The 18,670-nt window shown below is 38.7% G+C and overlaps 1 long non-coding RNA gene and 3 other non-coding genes across 4 annotated transcripts; all 4 read left to right on the top strand.

Annotated features, from left to right (window-relative positions):
• Positions 1-649: 649 nt before the first annotated feature.
• Positions 650-731, top strand: TRNAL-UAG (transfer RNA leucine (anticodon UAG)). The gene has a single exon. It is a non-coding gene; the product is annotated as a tRNA-Leu (tRNA).
• A 3,173-nt stretch (positions 732-3,904) lies between these two features.
• Positions 3,905-5,507, top strand: LOC143790649 (uncharacterized). Its single transcript, XR_013219762.1, has 3 exons — positions 3,905-4,044; positions 4,905-4,954; positions 5,295-5,507. It is a non-coding gene; the product is annotated as an uncharacterized LOC143790649 (long non-coding RNA).
• A 6,282-nt stretch (positions 5,508-11,789) lies between these two features.
• TRNAL-UAG (transfer RNA leucine (anticodon UAG)) lies at positions 11,790-11,871 on the top strand. Its single transcript has one exon. It is a non-coding gene; the product is annotated as a tRNA-Leu (tRNA).
• Positions 11,872-18,588: 6,717 nt separating this feature from the next.
• Positions 18,589-18,670, top strand: TRNAL-UAG (transfer RNA leucine (anticodon UAG)). The gene has a single exon. It is a non-coding gene; the product is annotated as a tRNA-Leu (tRNA).

Below are 18,670 nucleotides of genomic sequence, written 5' to 3'. Positions count from 1 at the left end.
GCAAATTAGCATGTGATTTAATCTTCTTTTGTATTTGCATGATTTTCCAGTTTTCAGTTCAGATAAAGGCTGTTGAAAGAATCCTTGCTTTTTTCTAATGTTTAGAGACATGCCCATTCAAATCCCACTGCTGCCATTATTATGAGGTTTTGAGAACCCTTTGATCTAATTCTTATGATTTTGTATTTTCATGAGTGTGTTAATTTCTGTTTAGGAAGAGACAGTTGAAAGAATCTTTGATTTTTCCTATTGTTAAGAGACTTACCCATATTCCAACAGACTTGTGAGTTCAAATCCCCCTGCTGCCACTAGTATGAGTTCTTTTAAACCTTTTTATCTCATTCTTATAATTATGCTAACATGCAAAATTAGCATATGCTTTAATCTCACTGCTGCCAGTATAATGAGATCTTGAAATGTTTTTGTACTTATTCTTATGATTTTGCTAGCATGCAAATTAGCATGTGATATAATCTTCTTTTGTATTTGTATCATTTAGCAGTTTTCAGTTAAGATAAAGACCGTTGATAGAATCTTTGTTTTTGCCTAATGTTTAGAGACATGCCCATTTTCCAAAATGTACTAATTTTAAATGTTGTCAAATGTACTTCACTTTCTCTAAGGAAGCTTAATTAACCATACTGTTTAAGGTAGCATGGCCGAGTGGTCTAAGGCGCTGGATTTAGGCTCCAGTCTCTTTGGAGGCGTGGGTTCAAATCCCACTGCTGCCAACATATTGAGGTTTTGAAAACCTTTTCAGCTTATATTTATGATTTTGCTAATAGAAAAATTAGCATATTTTTGTATGAGTGTGTGCTTTGCTTTTTTGGAAAAGACAAAAGATAGAATCATTGCTTTTTCCTTTTTGTTTAGAGACCTATCCATTTTCCACAATGCACAAGTTTAAAATGTAGTCAGATACACTAAACTTACTCTAAGGAAGCTTAATTATCCATGCTGTTTAAGGTAGCATGGCTGAGTGGTCTAAGGCGCTGGATTTAGGCTCCAGTCTCTTTGGAGGCGTGGTTTCAAATCCCACTGCTGCCAGTATTATGAGGTTTTGAGAACCCTTTGATCTAATTCTGAGGATTTTGTATTTCCATGAGTGTGTGCATTTCTGTTTTGGAAAAGACAGTTGAAAGAATCATTGATTGTTCCTATTGTTTAGAGACTTACCTAAATTTTAACAGACTTGTGGGTTCAAATGCCACTAGTATGAGTTCTTTTAAACCTTTTTATCTTATTCTTATAATAATGCTAACATGCAAAATTAGCATATGCTTTAAACCCACTGCTGCCAGTATTATGAGATCTTGAAATGTTTTTGTACTTATTCTTATGATTTTGCTAACATGCAAATTAGCATGTGATTTAATCTTCTTTTGTATTTGCATGATTTTGCAGTTTTCAGTTCAGATAAAGACTGTTGATAGAATCCTTGCTTTTTTCTAATGTTTAGAGACATGCCCATTCAAATCCCACTGCTGCCAGTATTATGAGGTTTTGAGAACCCTTTGATCTAATTCTTATGATTTTGTATTTTCATGAGTGTGTTAATTTCTGTTTAGGAAAAGACAGTTGAAATAATCATTGATTTTTCCTATTGTTAAGAGACTTACCCATATTCCAACAGACTTGTGAGTTCAAATCCCACTGCTGCCACTAGTATGAGTTCTCTTAAACCTTTTTATCTCATTCTTATAATTATGCTAACATGCAAAATTAGCATATGCTTTAATCTCACTGCTGCCAGTATTATGAGATCTTGAAATGTTTTTGTACTTATTCTTATGATTTTGCTAGCATGCAAATTAGCATGTGATATAATCTTCTTTTGTATTTGTATGATTTAGCAGTTTTCAGTTAAGATAACGACCGTTGATAGAATCTTTGTTTTTGCCTAATGTTTAGAGACATGCCCATTTTCCAAAATGTACTAATTTTAAATGTTGTCAAATGTACTTCACTTTCTCTAAGGAAGCTTAATTATCCATGCTGTTAAAGGTAGCATGGCTGAGTGGTCTAAGGCACTGGATTTAGGCTCCAGTCTCTTTGGAGGCGTGGGTTCAAATCCCACTGCTGCCAACATATTGAGGTTTTGAAAACCTTTTCAGCTTATATTTATGATTTTTGCTAACAGAAAAATTAGCATATTTTTGTATGAGTGCGTGCTTTGCTTTTTTGGAAAAGACAAAAGATAGAATCATTGCTTTTTCCTTTTTGTTTAGAGACCTATCCATTTTCCACAATGCACAAGTTTAAAATGTAGTCAGATACACTAAACTTACTCTAAGGAAGCTCTTTTAATGATGCATTAGAAAGACTGCCCCGACACAGAGAATTAGACCAATAAGAAGGTGACAGGGAATAATTATCATAAAATTAATTTTTATTTGATAACAATAGTGACAAACATCAAAACTTAATATTAAAAATGTATATATTATCTAATGATATAGTACAATGCAACACTGTGCACAAATTGAGCCGCTTTATAATAAGGCAAGCCAATTTATATAGAGATAAAGAGCAATCAATGGCATAATAAATCCAAAAATCATGTGCAGGACAACAGTCAAATTTAATACAAACACAAAAACAGTGTATATAATATGTAATAATATATATAAAAATTAATATAAATTGTGCTATATGTAAAAACCAGTATCCACCACTAGGTGGTGCAAGAGACCCAATCCAACAAAGATGTGGTAGAAAAAGTGCTATGTGCAATGACTGCTGACCGACACAAGGGGCATCTAGGTTCAAAGGCCCAGAGAAAGTGCTCCGTGCTATATAAATATATAAGTATGCCAGATTACTTACAAATTACCAGGGATGATTACAGGGCTGCCAGCGGCTCAATGTGCACCCCGACGCGCGTTTCGGACATCCAGTCCTTCGTCAGGGGGTATTCTAATTGCATGATCGGGGGGTTTAAATATCTTATGGAGGTGCCAATGTCAGCGCCCAGCGCATGGACGGCGCATGCGCCGCCCGAACAACCCGGAAGTCCGGGACGCCGCATCACGCGTCCGGACGCACTTGATGGTACATGGTGTTGCCAAGGACACCGAAATTCAGGAGCAGGAAATACCCAGAAAAAATTCTTACAATGGAAAAACAGAGGGCACTTGAACGCCCTCCTAGTAGATCCAGCGTTTCTAAACCCGAACGGGTTCCTTTCGTACACACACACCACCCCGTCATGCCACTAATCTATAAAACCATCAACAAGCACTGGCCTCTCCTTTCAGAAGCCTACCCACAAGTAGCATCCTTCCAAACACCAGCACTGATGTGCAAACGCAGACCTAGGAACTACAAAGACTCCCTGGTCAGGGCCGACATTGGCAGTCTCACTAAACAACCTATACAACAATTCCTGAGCTCGCAGCGAATGGGTACATTCCCATGCTTGAATTGCGCATGTTGTGCCAATGTAATTAGATCCAGTGAATTCCTACATCCGCACACAGGCAAGAGTTTTAAGATCAATGGATTTTATACTTGTGAAACCAACTTTGTGGTGTACCTTATTAAATGCCCGTGTGGCCTCCTGTATATAGGGGAGACCACGCAGCATGTGCGTGACAGAATTTCGAGCCACAAATCTACAATTAGACTGAAAAAAACTTGGCTCCCACTTCCACACCACTTTGCTCTGGCCAACCACTCCGTTTCCCAACTCCGCTACCAGGTGATAGAAAGGGTGAAAAAACCCAGACGTGGGGGTGATCACGTTAAACTCCTGAAGGAAAGAGAATCCTTTTGGATTTATACGCTACAAACTATGGCCCCCAAAGGCCTCAACAGGGAATTAGATTTGATCTTTTAGTTGAGTAGGTTGTTCTATATGTAACTTTGATATGTTGTAACTATATCTACCGCAGGTTCTCCAGGTTCTTCGGTCAAGGTCGCCCCTGTTTCTAACCTATGTCATTCTTTTTGTCTCCACTCTTCCTTCCCACATCAGACCTCTTGAGCAAATATTATAAGAAAAATATGTATTTGGTTTTCTTTTCCTCTATTCGGCTGCTCTGGGTAAGTCCCTTATATTTTTCTCATTTTTTCTCATTTTTTTTTTTTTTTTTTTTTTTTTTTTTAAATTTTTTCCTCCTTTTCTTTGAGATTTTTATTTTTTTATTTTTGATATTACTTTTGTATATTTTTTTATTTATGTACCATTCCCTATTTTTTCCTCCCGTCTAGAGGGAGTGTATACCCCCATTTTAACTTGCTTACCGATATTAGACATAACTCTGCTTACTTTAAACATACACACCTTCCTCTCTTCTCCTTTTTTTCTATTACTATTTTTTATTTTTTTCATTCACAGCGTTTTATTTTTTCCATCTTCTTTTTCTTTTGCTGACTCTGAGACACCTCCATCTATACCTCCAATACACATACACTCGGTTCCCAGCCTTTTACTTTCATGTTCTTTTTGTTTTCTCTTTATACACGCTCCCTAACTTCTCTCTTTACATACACGCTCCCTTAGTCCTCCACGCTGGTTGCTTGGACTCCGCCCCAACCTGCAGTAGCTTTAGCCAGAGCGCTCTACAGATTTCCCTGAACACACTACGCAGGCGCCGGACTATCACGCTGCTGGCATCTACTCTGCGGCCACAGCGCAGACTCGGTCTGAATACACAGCGTTCCTAGCCTCTTTCCCAGTCTGAGCCACTGCGCAGACCCGGATATCACCGCATGGGTCTTGTGTATAAATACTTGCAGCCTTACACATTTGCTCCTACATCACCCACCAGGCGGACACGCTTCCACACAACTGCACCAGAGCTGGTAATTATTAAGTCGTTCTCCTCTTGCTTATAGTGGCTTACTTGCTTTACTGGCTATTTGCTTATTCCCTGTTGTTTTTTCTCTCTACTTCCCTTTAGCCCTATGGGAACTCGGCTCTTTCTCCTCTCCTCTACCTCTTTGGCACAAGGTCAGTACATTGCATCAGCGACCTGATCGCTGCACCTGGTTTCCTGTTCTAGACCTGTATATGTGCTCTATATGACTGTTTCTCCGGAATAGCCTTGCTCCTACCTGCAAAGAATTGGGGGATTCCCCACCCCTATGATAGGGTATTCACAGTATGTTCTTGTAATTGTATGGGGCAGAAATACTGTTGTTACAGCTGTCAATTAGTACCATTATTAATTTTGGACCTGATGTTATTGTTGTTGTTATTATTTTTCTTGTTTTCCCTTTTTTTCGGTTCTTTTTAATAGATTACATGTATATATGTACAGTTCACTTATATGTTTGTATCTGTTTTACAGTGAGGTTTTGATAAAGACCCGCTGGGGTCGAAACGTTACCCGAATTGAATAGTCCGCCACCCATTTACCTCCTAAAAAAGCACCTGGTGATGTTTATTGTATATGTTAATAAAGAAACTACACAGTTTGCTGAACTTTCAACCAATTGAGTGCGGCTGATTTTTCCTATACTTGGACTATTTTTGTTCATGCCTGCACCAACCCAGTGACAGTGTGCACATCTTTTTCCTGGATTTGCCAAGGACACCGAGACGCCGCGACCCAGGCACCCGAGCGTCGGACGCGCATGCGCACAACGCCAGGAGCAACATGGGCAACTGCGGACAAAGATGTGAAGTACAGGGAAGCATTAATAGGCAGGAAAAATAATGTGTATGTGTGGGACACATGAAATGGTGTATGAAGGTGAACAAAAAAAGGGGGGTTATTAAATGATGTGTGTGCACACAACTGTGGTACAATATATATATAATTTATAATTCTGTAGGTGCAAAAAGCTATATGGATATGTGCAGGCTACAATTCATTACCAGGGGAGTTGTGGACAGGGTTTATAGAAGTTGGATAGAGCTGTGCAATGTCGTATAAGAAACCTTATATACAATAGATACATATATATTATATTAATCAATGTTCTAAACACAATATATTTATAATATTATTTATACAATCATAGATAAAATCCTCTAAGATCGGATACGGATGCAGAAGACCGCCACATTGGATCCGAAAAGGAAACAGTCCGACCCCCGGCCACAAACGCCACGCACGGAGGCCCAACACACGGAGTAGGTCCGCAACAGAAGAGGTACGTAAATAAAATACCTGGGTAATAAAAGCAAACGTTAAAAACAACATAGTGAAGACAATATACAGAAAAAATTATACAGAAAAATTATTAAAAAAATTACGATCATGGAATTAAAATTATAAATATTCCATATAGATAACCATACCAATGATATATAGCAAATATTTTAAAAATGAATAATTAAAAATTTTTTTAATTATTTTTCAAAAATTTTTTTAAAAGGAGCGGGTATACAATTTTTAAAAAATAATAAAAAATATATATATATATAAAACATGTATGGAGCAAATAAGATGGTCACAAAAACGGAGCAAAGCTTATATTTTCGTTGAGGCCATTGGGTGATACTGTGTCAAGCAGCCAAGTCCATTTAGTTTCTAATTGGGCCAAGGGTATGCTGATCTTCCCACCTCTCTCCTTTTGTTCAATCATGTCTATCCCAACCACTTTAAGAAGAGAGGCGTCACAATTGTGATGTATCTTGAAGTGCCTTGGTAGAGTCTTCAACATTGTAGTGTCCTCTATTTCCCTGGCTGCCTGTATACCAAGTACATGTTCTCTTGTACGTACTTTCAGTTGCCGGATTGTCATCCCTATGTAGATAAGTGGGCAAGGGCATACAGCGTAGTAAACTACGGCACGTGATGTGCATGTAATATTGCGTTTAATTTTGTAAATTGTAGTGCCCTTACTATTACTAAATGTTTGTGACCTCATAATATTCGGACAGGCCACACATCTTCCACAAGGTTTGCATCCTGGTTGGGGTCTAGCCGTACTTAGGAAAGTGGAATGCAATGATGGATCACCGACATAATGACTCTTTACAAGAGAATCACCCAAGTTTTGTGAGCGTCTAAACGTTATATCTGGATATTCGCTGATATATTTTGATATTACCGGATCGCTCAGTAGAATCGGCCACGACTTTGTCAAATAATGACGCATTAAATCAGCCTGGCCATGAAATTGGGTGATAAATCTGGTGGGCTGTATTTTATTTCGAGGTTTTACAGTATACAACGCCTCATGTCTAGTAGTATACTTGGCACGATTATAGGCCTTTTTAACTGATCTACGGCTGTATCCACGCTCTAAGAATCTTTCCTTCAGATTATTAGCTTGTCTCACAAAATCTTCCTCATTTGAGCATATTCTCCGAAGGCGTAAAAATTGGCCTATAGGTATAGATTTTATCATTGCCTTCGGGTGTGATGATGATGCATGTAAGTATGAGTTTACTGCCGTCGGTTTCCGATGTAGATCAGTCTGGAGGACATTATCCACACCCCTCTTTACTTCCACGTCAAGAAATTCAATTTTATTTTGATCCCATTTGTATGTTAGATGTATATTTAATAGATTTTGATTTAACTGGAGCATAAAAGATTCCAGGGATGTGACAGGTCCTTGCCAGAGGATGAATATATCATCGATGAAGCGTACCCATAAAAGGATACGCTCCATTGCTGGCATCAGATCAGACATCAAGAGGTCCCTCTCCCACAGCCCCAGAAATAGGTTTGCATACGCCGGCGCGAATGAAGCACCCATTGCGGTGCCCTGGAGCTGCAGGTAGAAGGACCCCTTGAATAAAAAGAAATTATGCGACAAGGAAAATTGTAGAAGTTCCAAGACAAACTCATTCATATTTCTAGATATTGAAGAAGATTCTAGGAAGTACCGGACTGCTCTCAAGCCATCACTATGGCGTATGTTTGTGTAGAGAGATTCTACGTCACATGACACCAATAAGGTGTCATTATCAATATGTAGGCCATCAATTTTTTTCAAAAAATCGCTTGTATCTTTAATAAATGAGGGTAGCTCCTCAACTAAGGGTTGTAATTTGGAGTCTATATATTTATTGATGTTCTCCATAAAGTTTCCACATCCCGAGATTATCGGCCTACCTGGTGGTACAGTTTGGTCTTTATGGATTTTAGGCAATAAATAGAATGTGGGTATTGCTGGTTCTACAACTTGTAGTGCCGAAAATAAATCCTTAGTTATCACCCCATTGTCCCTAGTCTCTCTCAGGATAGCCAATAGTTCCTTTACAAATTTATCCAAAGGATTGAACGTTAGTTTTTTGTAGCATGTCTCACTCCTTAGTTGTTTGAATGCCTCTGCTTCATAGAGTGGTTTAGGCCAAATTACTACGTTTCCGCCTTTGTCGGCAGGTTTTATTAGAATATCCCGCATTCCCTGAAGTTTAACTAGACTATTCCTCTCTTCCCTGTTTAAATTCACAGTATTCGGGTAGCGTGGAATCTTATTGAATTCTTTGCTCACCGTCTGGACAAAAATGTCCAGGGTCGAGCATGAAGACAGAGGTGGAAATCTACGTGAACGTGGTTTTATAGAGTCTGGAATCTTACCTCCCTCCGTTTCGTTATGTTCACGTGCTAGTTCCTCCAAGGTATTTAGTGCCTCCTGTTCCGCCTCTGTGGGGAATAGTAAATTGGTATCTTCATTATGAAAATGTTGTTTAAATAATAATTTTCTTGCAAAGAGATGCAAGTCTTTAATAGCCATAAATTTATTAAAGTTCCCCGTGGGACAGAACATTAACCCTTTGCTCAATACCCCCAATTCTATTTCTGAAAAGTTGTGGGAACTTAAATTAATTACCTTGCTGTTATTTCCACTTCTTTCGGGGGAATATCTGAAGTTCCGTTTAGTTGACACATAACGAGGTTCCCTTTTCCGTTTGGGGGTAGAAATGACAGACATAGAGGTAGAGGCGGAAGAGGAGGCACACGAGACATCACCATTGTTTATGCTTGAAGTTGTAGACATTATACGTTCACGAGTTATGTCCTTATTTATACTTCTGCGCCATCTATAGATCTTCCCATTTGCCAGATCTTTTTGATCTCTCATAAGTTTGTTGGCTTGTTTACCCTGGATGTCTTTTACCCACTGATCCACCAATTTTTCCAATTGGGGATTGATTGTCTCAAATTGTTCAGGGGTAAGATTACCTTTGGCCTTCATAAGGTTTTCATCTAGTGACTTATCAATTTCAGTCAATATTTTCAAATTATATTGTATGAGAAGCTCCATCAGTTTCTTTGATGTATCATTACATATTGTTTCCCATTTATTGATGAATTCCTCATCGTCCATGGGAAACGAAGGTGTAACTTGAATCCTTAGGCCTCTAGGAATGAGTTGCCTTTGGACATAGTTCTCCAAGAACGCTCTGTTCCACCATGATCTTGTTCTTTTATATGTTAAATTCTTTATGATATGAAAACAATCATCATATTGTATACCACCATTAGCGGTTATAGGGTTACCACTATTGCCAAACACTGCATTAATTTGTCCCTGCCAAGTCTGTTCCCTGGTCCTAAAATCCATGTTCAGAGCAAAAGGAAGCCTGTGCAAAACACAGTATATATATTAGTAACAGACACAGAGATGACACCTTTATAAAAATATATATATATATTATCAACGTAAGAATGGAATATAGTATCAAAAGATTATAATCACTAGGTCACCCCGTGTGTCAAATTTATAGTGTAAGACCACTACCTAGAAGAGAAAGACTGCCCCGACACAGAGAATTAGACCAATAAGAAGGTGACAGGGAATAATTATCATAAAATTAATTTTTATTTGATAACAATAGTGACAAACATCAAAACTTAATATTAAAAATGTATATATTATCTAATGATATAGTACAATGCAACACTGTGCACAAATTGAGCCGCTTTATAATAAGGCAAGCCAATTTATATAGAGATAAAGAGCAATCAATGGCATAATAAATCCAAAAATCATGTGCAGGACAACAGTCAAATTTAATACAAACACAAAAACAGTGTATATAATATGTAATAATATATATAAAAATTAATATAAATTGTGCTATATGTAAAAACCAGTATCCACCACTAGGTGGTGCAAGAGACCCAATCCAACAAAGATGTGGTAGAAAAAGTGCTATGTGCAATGACTGCTGACCGACACAAGGGGCATCTAGGTTCAAAGGCCCATACTTATATATTTATATAGCACGGAGCACTTTCTCTGTGCCTTTGAACCTAGATGCCCCTTGTGTCGGTCAGCAGTCATTGCACATAGCACTTTTTCTACCACATCTTTGTTGGATTGGGTCTCTTGCACCACCTAGTGGTGGATACTGGTTTTTACATATAGCACAATTTATATTAATTTTTATATATATTATTACATATTATATACACTGTTTTTGTGTTTGTATTAAATTTGACTGTTGTCCTGCACATGATTTTTGGATTTATTATGCCATTGATTGCTCTTTATCTCTATATAAATTGGCTTGCCTTATTATAAAGCGGCTCAATTTGTGCACAGTGTTGCATTGTACTATATCATTAGATAATATATACATTTTTAATATTAAGTTTTGATGTTTGTCACTATTGTTATCAAATAAAAATTAATTTTATGATAATTATTCCCTGTCACCTTCTTATTGGTCTAATTCTCTGTGTCGGGGCAGTCTTTCTCTTCTAGGTAGTGGTCTTACACTATAAATTTGACACACGGGGTGACCTAGTGATTATAATCTTTTGATACTATATTCCATTCTTACGTTGATAATATAAATATATATTTTTATAAAGGTGTCATCTCTGTGTCTGTTACTAATGATGCATTAGGTAGCATGGCCGAGCGGTCTAAGGCGCTGGATTAAGGCTCCAGTCTCTTCGGAGGCGTGGGTTCAAATCCCACTGCTGCCAGTATTATGAGGTTTTGAGAACCCTTTGATCTAATTCTGAGGATTTTGTATTTCCATGAGTGTGTGCATTTCTGTTTTGGAAAAGACAGTTTTAGACTTTAGTTTAGAGACTTACCTAAATTTTTTACAGACTTGTGGGTTCAAATGCCACTAGTATGAGTTCTTTTAAACCTTTTTATCTTATTCTTATAATTATGCTAACATGCAAAATTAGCATATGCTTTAAACCCACTGCTGCCAGTATTATGAGATCTTGAAATGTTTTTGTACTTATTCTCATGATTTTGCTAACATGCAAATTAGCATGTGATTTAATCTTCTTTTGTATTTGCATGATTTTCCAGTTTTCAGTTCAGATAAAGACTGTTGAAAGAATCCTTGCTTTTTTCTAATGTTTAGAGACATGCCCATTCAAATCCCACTGCTGCCATTATTATGAGGTTTTGAGAACCCTTTGATCTAATTCTTATGATTTTGTATTTTCATGAGTGTGTTAATTTCTGTTTAGGAAAAGACAGTTGAAAGAATCATTGATTTTTCCTATTGTTAAGAGACTTACCCATATTCCAACAGACTTGTGAGTTCAAATCCCACTGCTGCCACTAGTATGAGTTCTTTTAAACCTTTTTATCTCATTCTTATAATTATGCTAACATGCAAAATTAGCATATGCTTTAATCTCACTGCTGCCAGTATTATGAGATCTTGAAATGTTTTTGTACTTATTCTTATGATTTTGCTAGCATGCAAATTAGCATGTGATATAATCTTCTTTTGTATTTGTATGATTTAGCAGTTTTCAGTTAAGATAAAGACCGTTGATAGAATCTTTGTTTTTGCCTAATGTTTAGAGACATGCCCATTTTCCAAAATGTACTAATTTTAAATGTTGTCAAATGTACTTCACTTTCTCTAAGGAAGCTTAATTAACCATACTGTTTAAGGTAGCATGGCCGAGTGGTCTAAGGCGCTGGATTTAGGCTCCAGTCTCTTTGGAGGCGTGGGTTCAAATCCCACTGCTGCCAACATATTGAGGTTTTGAAAACCTTTTCAGCTTATATTTATGATTTTGCTAATAGAAAAATTAGCATATTTTTGTATGAGTGTGTGCTTTGCTTTTTTGGAAAAGACAAAAGATAGAATCATTGCTTTTTCCTTTTTGTTTAGAGACCTATCCATTTTCCACAATGCACAAGTTTAAAATGTAGTCAGATACACTAAACTTACTCTAAGGAAGCTCTTTTAATGATGCATTAGGTAGCATGGCCGAGCGGTCTAAGGCGCTGGATTAAGGCTCCAGTCTCTTCGGAGGCGTGGGTTCAAATCCCACTGCTGCCAGCATTATGAGGTTTTGAGAGCCCTTTGATCTAATTCTGAGGATTTTGTATTTCCATGAGTGTGTGCATTTCTGTTTTGGAAAAGACAGTTGAAAGAATCATTGATTGTTCCTATTGTTTAGAGACTTACCTAAATTTTAACAGACTTGTGGGTTCAAATGCCACTAGTATGAGTTCTTTTAAACCTTTTTATCTTATTCTTATAATAATGCTAACATGCAAAATTAGCATATGCTTTAAACCCACTGCTGCCAGTATTATGAGATCTTGAAATGTTTTTGTACTTATTCTTATGATTTTGCTAACATGCAAATTAGCATGTGATTTAATCTTCTTTTGTATTTGCATGATTTTGCAGTTTTCAGTTCAGATAAAGACTGTTGATAGAATCCTTGCTTTTTTCTAATGTTTAGAGACATGCCCATTCAAATCCCACTGCTGCCAGTATTATGAGGTTTTGAGAACCCTTTGATCTAATTCTTATGATTTTGTATTTTCATGAGTGTGTTAATTTCTGTTTAGGAAAAGACAGTTGAAAGAATCATTGATTTTTCCTATTGTTAAGAGACTTACCCATATTCCAACAGACTTGTGAGTTCAAATCCCACTGCTGCCACTAGTATGAGTTCTCTTAAACCTTTTTATCTCATTCTTATAATTATGCTAACATGCAAAATTAGCATATGCTTTAATCTCACTGCTGCCAGTATTATGAGATCTTGAAATGTTTTTGTACTTATTCTTATGATTTTGCTAGCATGCAAATTAGCATGTGATATAATCTTCTTTTGTATTTGTATGATTTAGCAGTTTTCAGTTAAGATAAAGACCGTTGATAGAATCTTTGTTTTTGCCTAATGTTTAGAGACATGCCCATTTTCCAAAATGTACTAATTTTAAATGTTGTCAAATGTACTTCACTTTCTCTAAGGAAGCTTAATTATCCATGCTGTTAAAGGTAGCATGGCTGAGTGGTCTAAGGCACTGGATTTAGGCTCCAGTCTCTTTGGAGGCGTGGGTTCAAATCCCACTGCTGCCAGTATTATGAGGTTTTGAGAACCCTTTGATCTAATTCTGAGGATTTTGTATTTCCATGAGTGTGTGCATTTCTGTTTTGGAAAAGACAGTTGAAAGAATCATTGATTGTTCCTATTGTTTGCATCAACTCTTTACACTCCATCCATATTGGCCCCTCTGTCCTGGCCTCTCCTATGTATAGCACTCATGCTCTGTTCACATTGCTTAACAGTACAGATCCATTCAGTCCCACCATCCAACAGAAGAGACGCTCTCACAAATCACTTAACCATCTGCTCACTCTTTCTATCCTCCTTCTCCTAGTTGCTGGAGACATCTCTCCGAACCCCGGCCCCCCATGTTATAGCCAGTCAAACCTCCCAACTGCTACACCCAGAAACCCCTCTAACCTTATTAATATTCCATGCATGCCTTCTGTCTCTTTCAATTGTGCTCTTTGGAATTCTCGCTCTGTGTGTAATAAACTCTCCTTCATTCATGACTTCTTCCTTTCTAACTCTCTTAATCTCCTGGCTCTTACTGAAACCTGGATCCAGCAGTCAGACACCACCGCTGCTGCTGCTCTCTCATTTGGTGGACTACACTTTTCTCATACCCCAAGATCAGACAACAGAGCAGGTGGAGGCGTTGGTCTGCTCCTTTCACCCAAATGTACCTTCCAAGCTATCCCCCAAGTACCCTCACTTGTATTCCCTTCCTTTGAGGTCCATGCTGTCAGATTCTACGTCCCCTTCTCCATGCGAGTGGCGGTGGTGTATCGTCCTCCCGGCCCCTCTCACCAGTTCCTGGATCATTTTGCCACCTGGCTTCCACACTTTCTCTCTTATGACACCCCCACCCTCATCATGGGTGATTTAAATATCCCAATTGCTTCTCCCCTCTCCCCATCTGCTTCTCACCTTTTATCTCTAACCTCCTCTTTCGGCCTCTCGCAGCATACTAACTCTCCAACACATGATGATGGAAACTCCCTTGATTTGGTCTTCTCCCGGCTTTGCTCACTGGATGATTTCACAAACTCCCCTCTCCCGCTCTCTGACCACAACCTTCTTTCATTCTCTATCAAGAACTGCCATCCCGCTCAGGTCATCCCCACTTTCCACACTTATAGAAACATACAGGCCATTAACACCCAGAAACTTATGAAGAACTTGCAGTCTTCATTGGCCCCAATCTCCTCCATCTCTTGTCCTGATTCTGCTCTGAAGCATTACAATGAAACCCTGCAAAGTGCCCTGGAAGAAGCTGCACCTCCTATACATAGAACAACTCGGCACAGACGGCGACAACCGTGGCACACGCTGCAAACACGTTTCCTGCAGCGGTGCTCCAGGTGCGCCGAACGTCTGTGGAGAAAATCTAATCTGCCCGAAGATTTCATCCATTATAAGTTCATGTTAAAAACATACAACTCTGCCCTTCACCTCTCCAAACAAACCTATTTCAACACCCTCATCACCTCGCTGTCCAATAACCCTAAACGTCTCTTTGACACTTTCCGGTCCCTACTCAACCCAAGAGAGCAGGCCCCAACCACAGATCTCCACGCTGACGATCTGGCCAATTACTTCAAAGAAAAAATTGACCACATTCGACAGGAAATCATTTCCCAATCTCTTCATACCAAGCACTGTCCTCCCTCCCCCACTGCATCTAGTTCACTCTCTGACTTTGAACCAGTTACAGAAGAAGAAGTAAGCAGGCTCCTTGCATCTTCTCGCCCGACCACTTGCACCAGCGACCCCATTCCGTCGCATCTCCTCCAGTCCCTTTCCCCGGCTGTCACCTCTCACCTAACAAAAATATTCAACCTTTCCCTCACTTCCGGTATTTTTCCCTCCTCATTTAAGCATGCCATCATACATCCACTACTTAAAAAGCCCTCCCTCGATCAAAATTGTGCCGCTAATTATAGACCTGTCTCTAATCTTCCCTTCATCTCTAAACTCCTCGAACGCCTGGTCCACTCCCGTCTTACCCGCTATCTCTCAGATAATTCTCTTCTCGACCCTCTTCAATCTGGTTTCCGCTCTTTACACTCTACTGAAACTGCCCTCACTAAAGTCTCTAATGACCTACTAACAGCTAAATCTAATGGTCACTATTCCATGCTAATTCTCTTGGATCTCTCCGCAGCATTCGACACTGTGGATCATCAGCTCCTCCTCACTATGCTCCGCTCCATCGGCCTCAAGGACACCGTTCTCTCTTGGTTCTCCTCCTATCTCTCTGGCCGATCCTTCACTGTTTGTTTTGCTGGTTCCTCCTCCTCTCACCTTCCCCTTACTGTTGGGGTTCCTCAAGGATCAGTCCTAGGCCCCCTCCTCTTCTCTTTGTATACTGCCCCTATTGGACAAACAATCAGTAGATTTGGTTTCCAGTACCATCTCTATGCTGACGACACCCAATTATATACCTCTTCTCCTGTTATCACGCCGACCTTTTTAGAAAACACCAGTGATTGTCTTACCGCTGTCTCTAACATCATGTCCTCCCTCTATCTGAAACTGAACCTGTCAAAAACTGAACTCCTCGTGTTCTCTCCCTCTACAAACCTACCTTTGCCCGACATTGCCATCTCTGTGTGCGGTTCCACCATTACTCCAAAGCAACATGCCCGCTGCCTTGGAGTCATCTTTGATTCCGAGCTTTCTTTCACCCCCCACATCCGATCACTGGCTCGCTCTTCTTATCTGCATCTCAAAAACATTTCCAGAATTCGCCCTTTTCTTACTTTCGACTCTGCAAAAACTCTTACTGTCTCACTTATTCACTCTCGTCTGGACTATTGTAACTCTCTACTAATTGGCCTACCTTTTACCAGACTCTCCCCGCTCCAATCTGTCCTGAATGCTGCTGCCAGGATCATATTCCTCGCCAACCGTTACACCGATGCCTCTACCTTGTGCCAGTCATTACACTGGCTACCCATCCAATCCAGAATCCAGTACAAAACTACTACCCTCATCCACAAAGCACTCCATGGCTCAGCACCACCCTACATCTCCTCTCTGGTCTCAGTCTACCAACCTACCCGTGCCCTCCGCTCTGCTAATGACCTCAGGTTAGCATCCTCAATAATCAGAACCTCCCACTCCCGTCTCCAAGACTTTACACGTGCGGCGCCGATTCTTTGGAATGCATTACCTAGGTTAATACAATTAATCCCCAATCCCCACAGTTTTAAGCGTGCACTAAAAACTCATTTGTTCAGATTGGCCTACCGCCTCAACGCATTAACCTAATTATCCCTGTGTGGCCTATTAATAAAAAACAACAACATAATCACGTTCCTCCATCATGTTCTCATACACTTTACGCAGTTAATAGCCTCTGTGTCTGTACTGCTACATACTTAGGCAGTTAACTGGTTCATGCAGCTTTACATGAACACCCGAGCCTTACACTATGGCTGGTCCAAATAACTAAAGCAATTGTTACCATCCACCTCTCGGGTCTCCCCTTTTCCTCATAGATTGTAAGCTTGCGAGCAGCAGGGCCCTCATTCCTCCTGGTATCTGTTTTGAACTGTGATTTCTGTTATGCTGTAATGTCTGTTGTCTGTATAAGTCCCCTCTATAAGTTGTAAAGCGCTGCGGAATATGTTGGCGCTATATAAATAAAATTATTATTATTATTATTGTTTAGAGACTTACCTAAATTTTAACAGACTTGTGGGTTCAAATGCCACTAGTATGAGTTCTTTTAAACCTTTTTATCTTATTCTTATAATAATGCTAACATGCAAAATTAGCATATGCTTTAAACCCACTGCTGCCAGTATTATGAGATCTTGAAATGTTTTTGTACTTATTCTTATGATTTTGCTAACATGCAAATTAGCATGTGATTTAATCTTCTTTTGTATTTGCATGATTTTGCAGTTTTCAGTTCAGATAAAGACTGTTGATAGAATCCTTGCTTTTTTCTAATGTTTAGAGACATGCCCATTCAAATCCCACTGCTGCCAGTATTATGAGGTTTTGAGAACCCTTTGATCTAATTCTTATGATTTTGTATTTTCATGAGTGTGTTAATTTCTGTTTAGGAAAAGACAGTTGAAAGAATCATTGATTTTTCCTATTGTTAAGAGACTTACCCATATTCCAACAGACTTGTGAGTTCAAATCCCACTGCTGCCACTAGTATGAGTTCTCTTAAACCTTTTTATCTCATTCTTATAATTATGCTAACATGCAAAATTAGCATATGCTTTAATCTCACTGCTGCCAGTATTATGAGATCTTGAAATGTTTTTGTACTTATTCTTATGATTTTGCTAGCATGCAAATTAGCATGTGATATAATCTTCTTTTGTATTTGTATGATTTAGCAGTTTTCAGTTAAGATAAAGACCGTTGATAGAATCTTTGTTTTTGCCTAATGTTTAGAGACATGCCCATTTTCCAAAATGTACTAATTTTAAATGTTGTCAAATGTACTTCACTTTCTCTAAGGAAGCTTAATTATCCATGCTGTTAAAGGTAGCATGGCTGAGTGGTCTAAGGCGCTGGATTTAGGCTCCAGTCTCTTTGGAGGCGTGGGTTCAAATCCCACTGCTGCCAACATATTGAGGTTTTGAAAACCTTTTCAGCTTATATTTATGATTTTTGCTAACAGAAAAATTAGCATATTTTTGTATGAGTGCGTGCTTTGCTTTTTTGGAAAAGACAAAAGATAGAATCATTGCTTTTTCCTTTTTGTTTAGAGACTATCCATTTTCCACAATGCACAAGTTTAAAATGTAGTCAGATACACTAAACTTACTCTAAGGAAGCTCTTTTAATGATGCATTAGGTAGCATGGCCGAGCGGTCTAAGGCGCTGGATTAAGGCTCCAGTCTCTTCGGAGGCGTGGGTTCAAATCCCACTGCTGCCAGTATTATGAGGTTTTGAGAACCCTTTGATCTAATTCTGAGGATTTTGTATTTCCATGAGTGTGTGCATTTCTGTTTTGGAAAAGACAGTTTTAGACTTTAGTTTAGAGACTTACCTAAATTTTTTACAGACTTGTGGGTTCAAATGCCACTAGTATGAGTTCTTTTAAACCTTTTTATCTTATTCTTATAATTATGCTAACATGCAAAATTAGCATATGCTTTAAACCCACTGCTGCCAGTATTATGAGATCTTGAAATGTTTTTGTACTTATTCTTATGATTTTGCTAGCATGCAAATTAGCATGTGTGTAATCTTCTTTTGTATTTGTATGATTTAGCAGTTTTCAGTTAAGATAAAGACCGTTGATAGAATCTTTGTTTTTGCCTAATGTTTAGAGACATGCCCATTTTCCAAAATGTACTAATTTTAAATGTTGTCAAATGTACTTCACTTTCTCTAAGGAAGCTTAATTAACCATACTGTTTAAGGTAGCATGGCCGAGTGGTCTAAGGCGCTGGATTTAGGCTCCAGTCTCTTTGGAGGCGTGGGTTCAAATCCCACTGCTGCCA

This window comes from Ranitomeya variabilis, unplaced genomic scaffold, assembly GCF_051348905.1.
Source record: "Ranitomeya variabilis isolate aRanVar5 unplaced genomic scaffold, aRanVar5.hap1 Scaffold_518, whole genome shotgun sequence".
Classification (NCBI taxonomy): Eukaryota; Metazoa; Chordata; class Amphibia; order Anura; family Dendrobatidae; genus Ranitomeya; species Ranitomeya variabilis.
The sequence above is the reverse complement of the archived record's forward strand: the minus strand, read 5'-3'. Positions and strand labels throughout refer to the sequence as shown.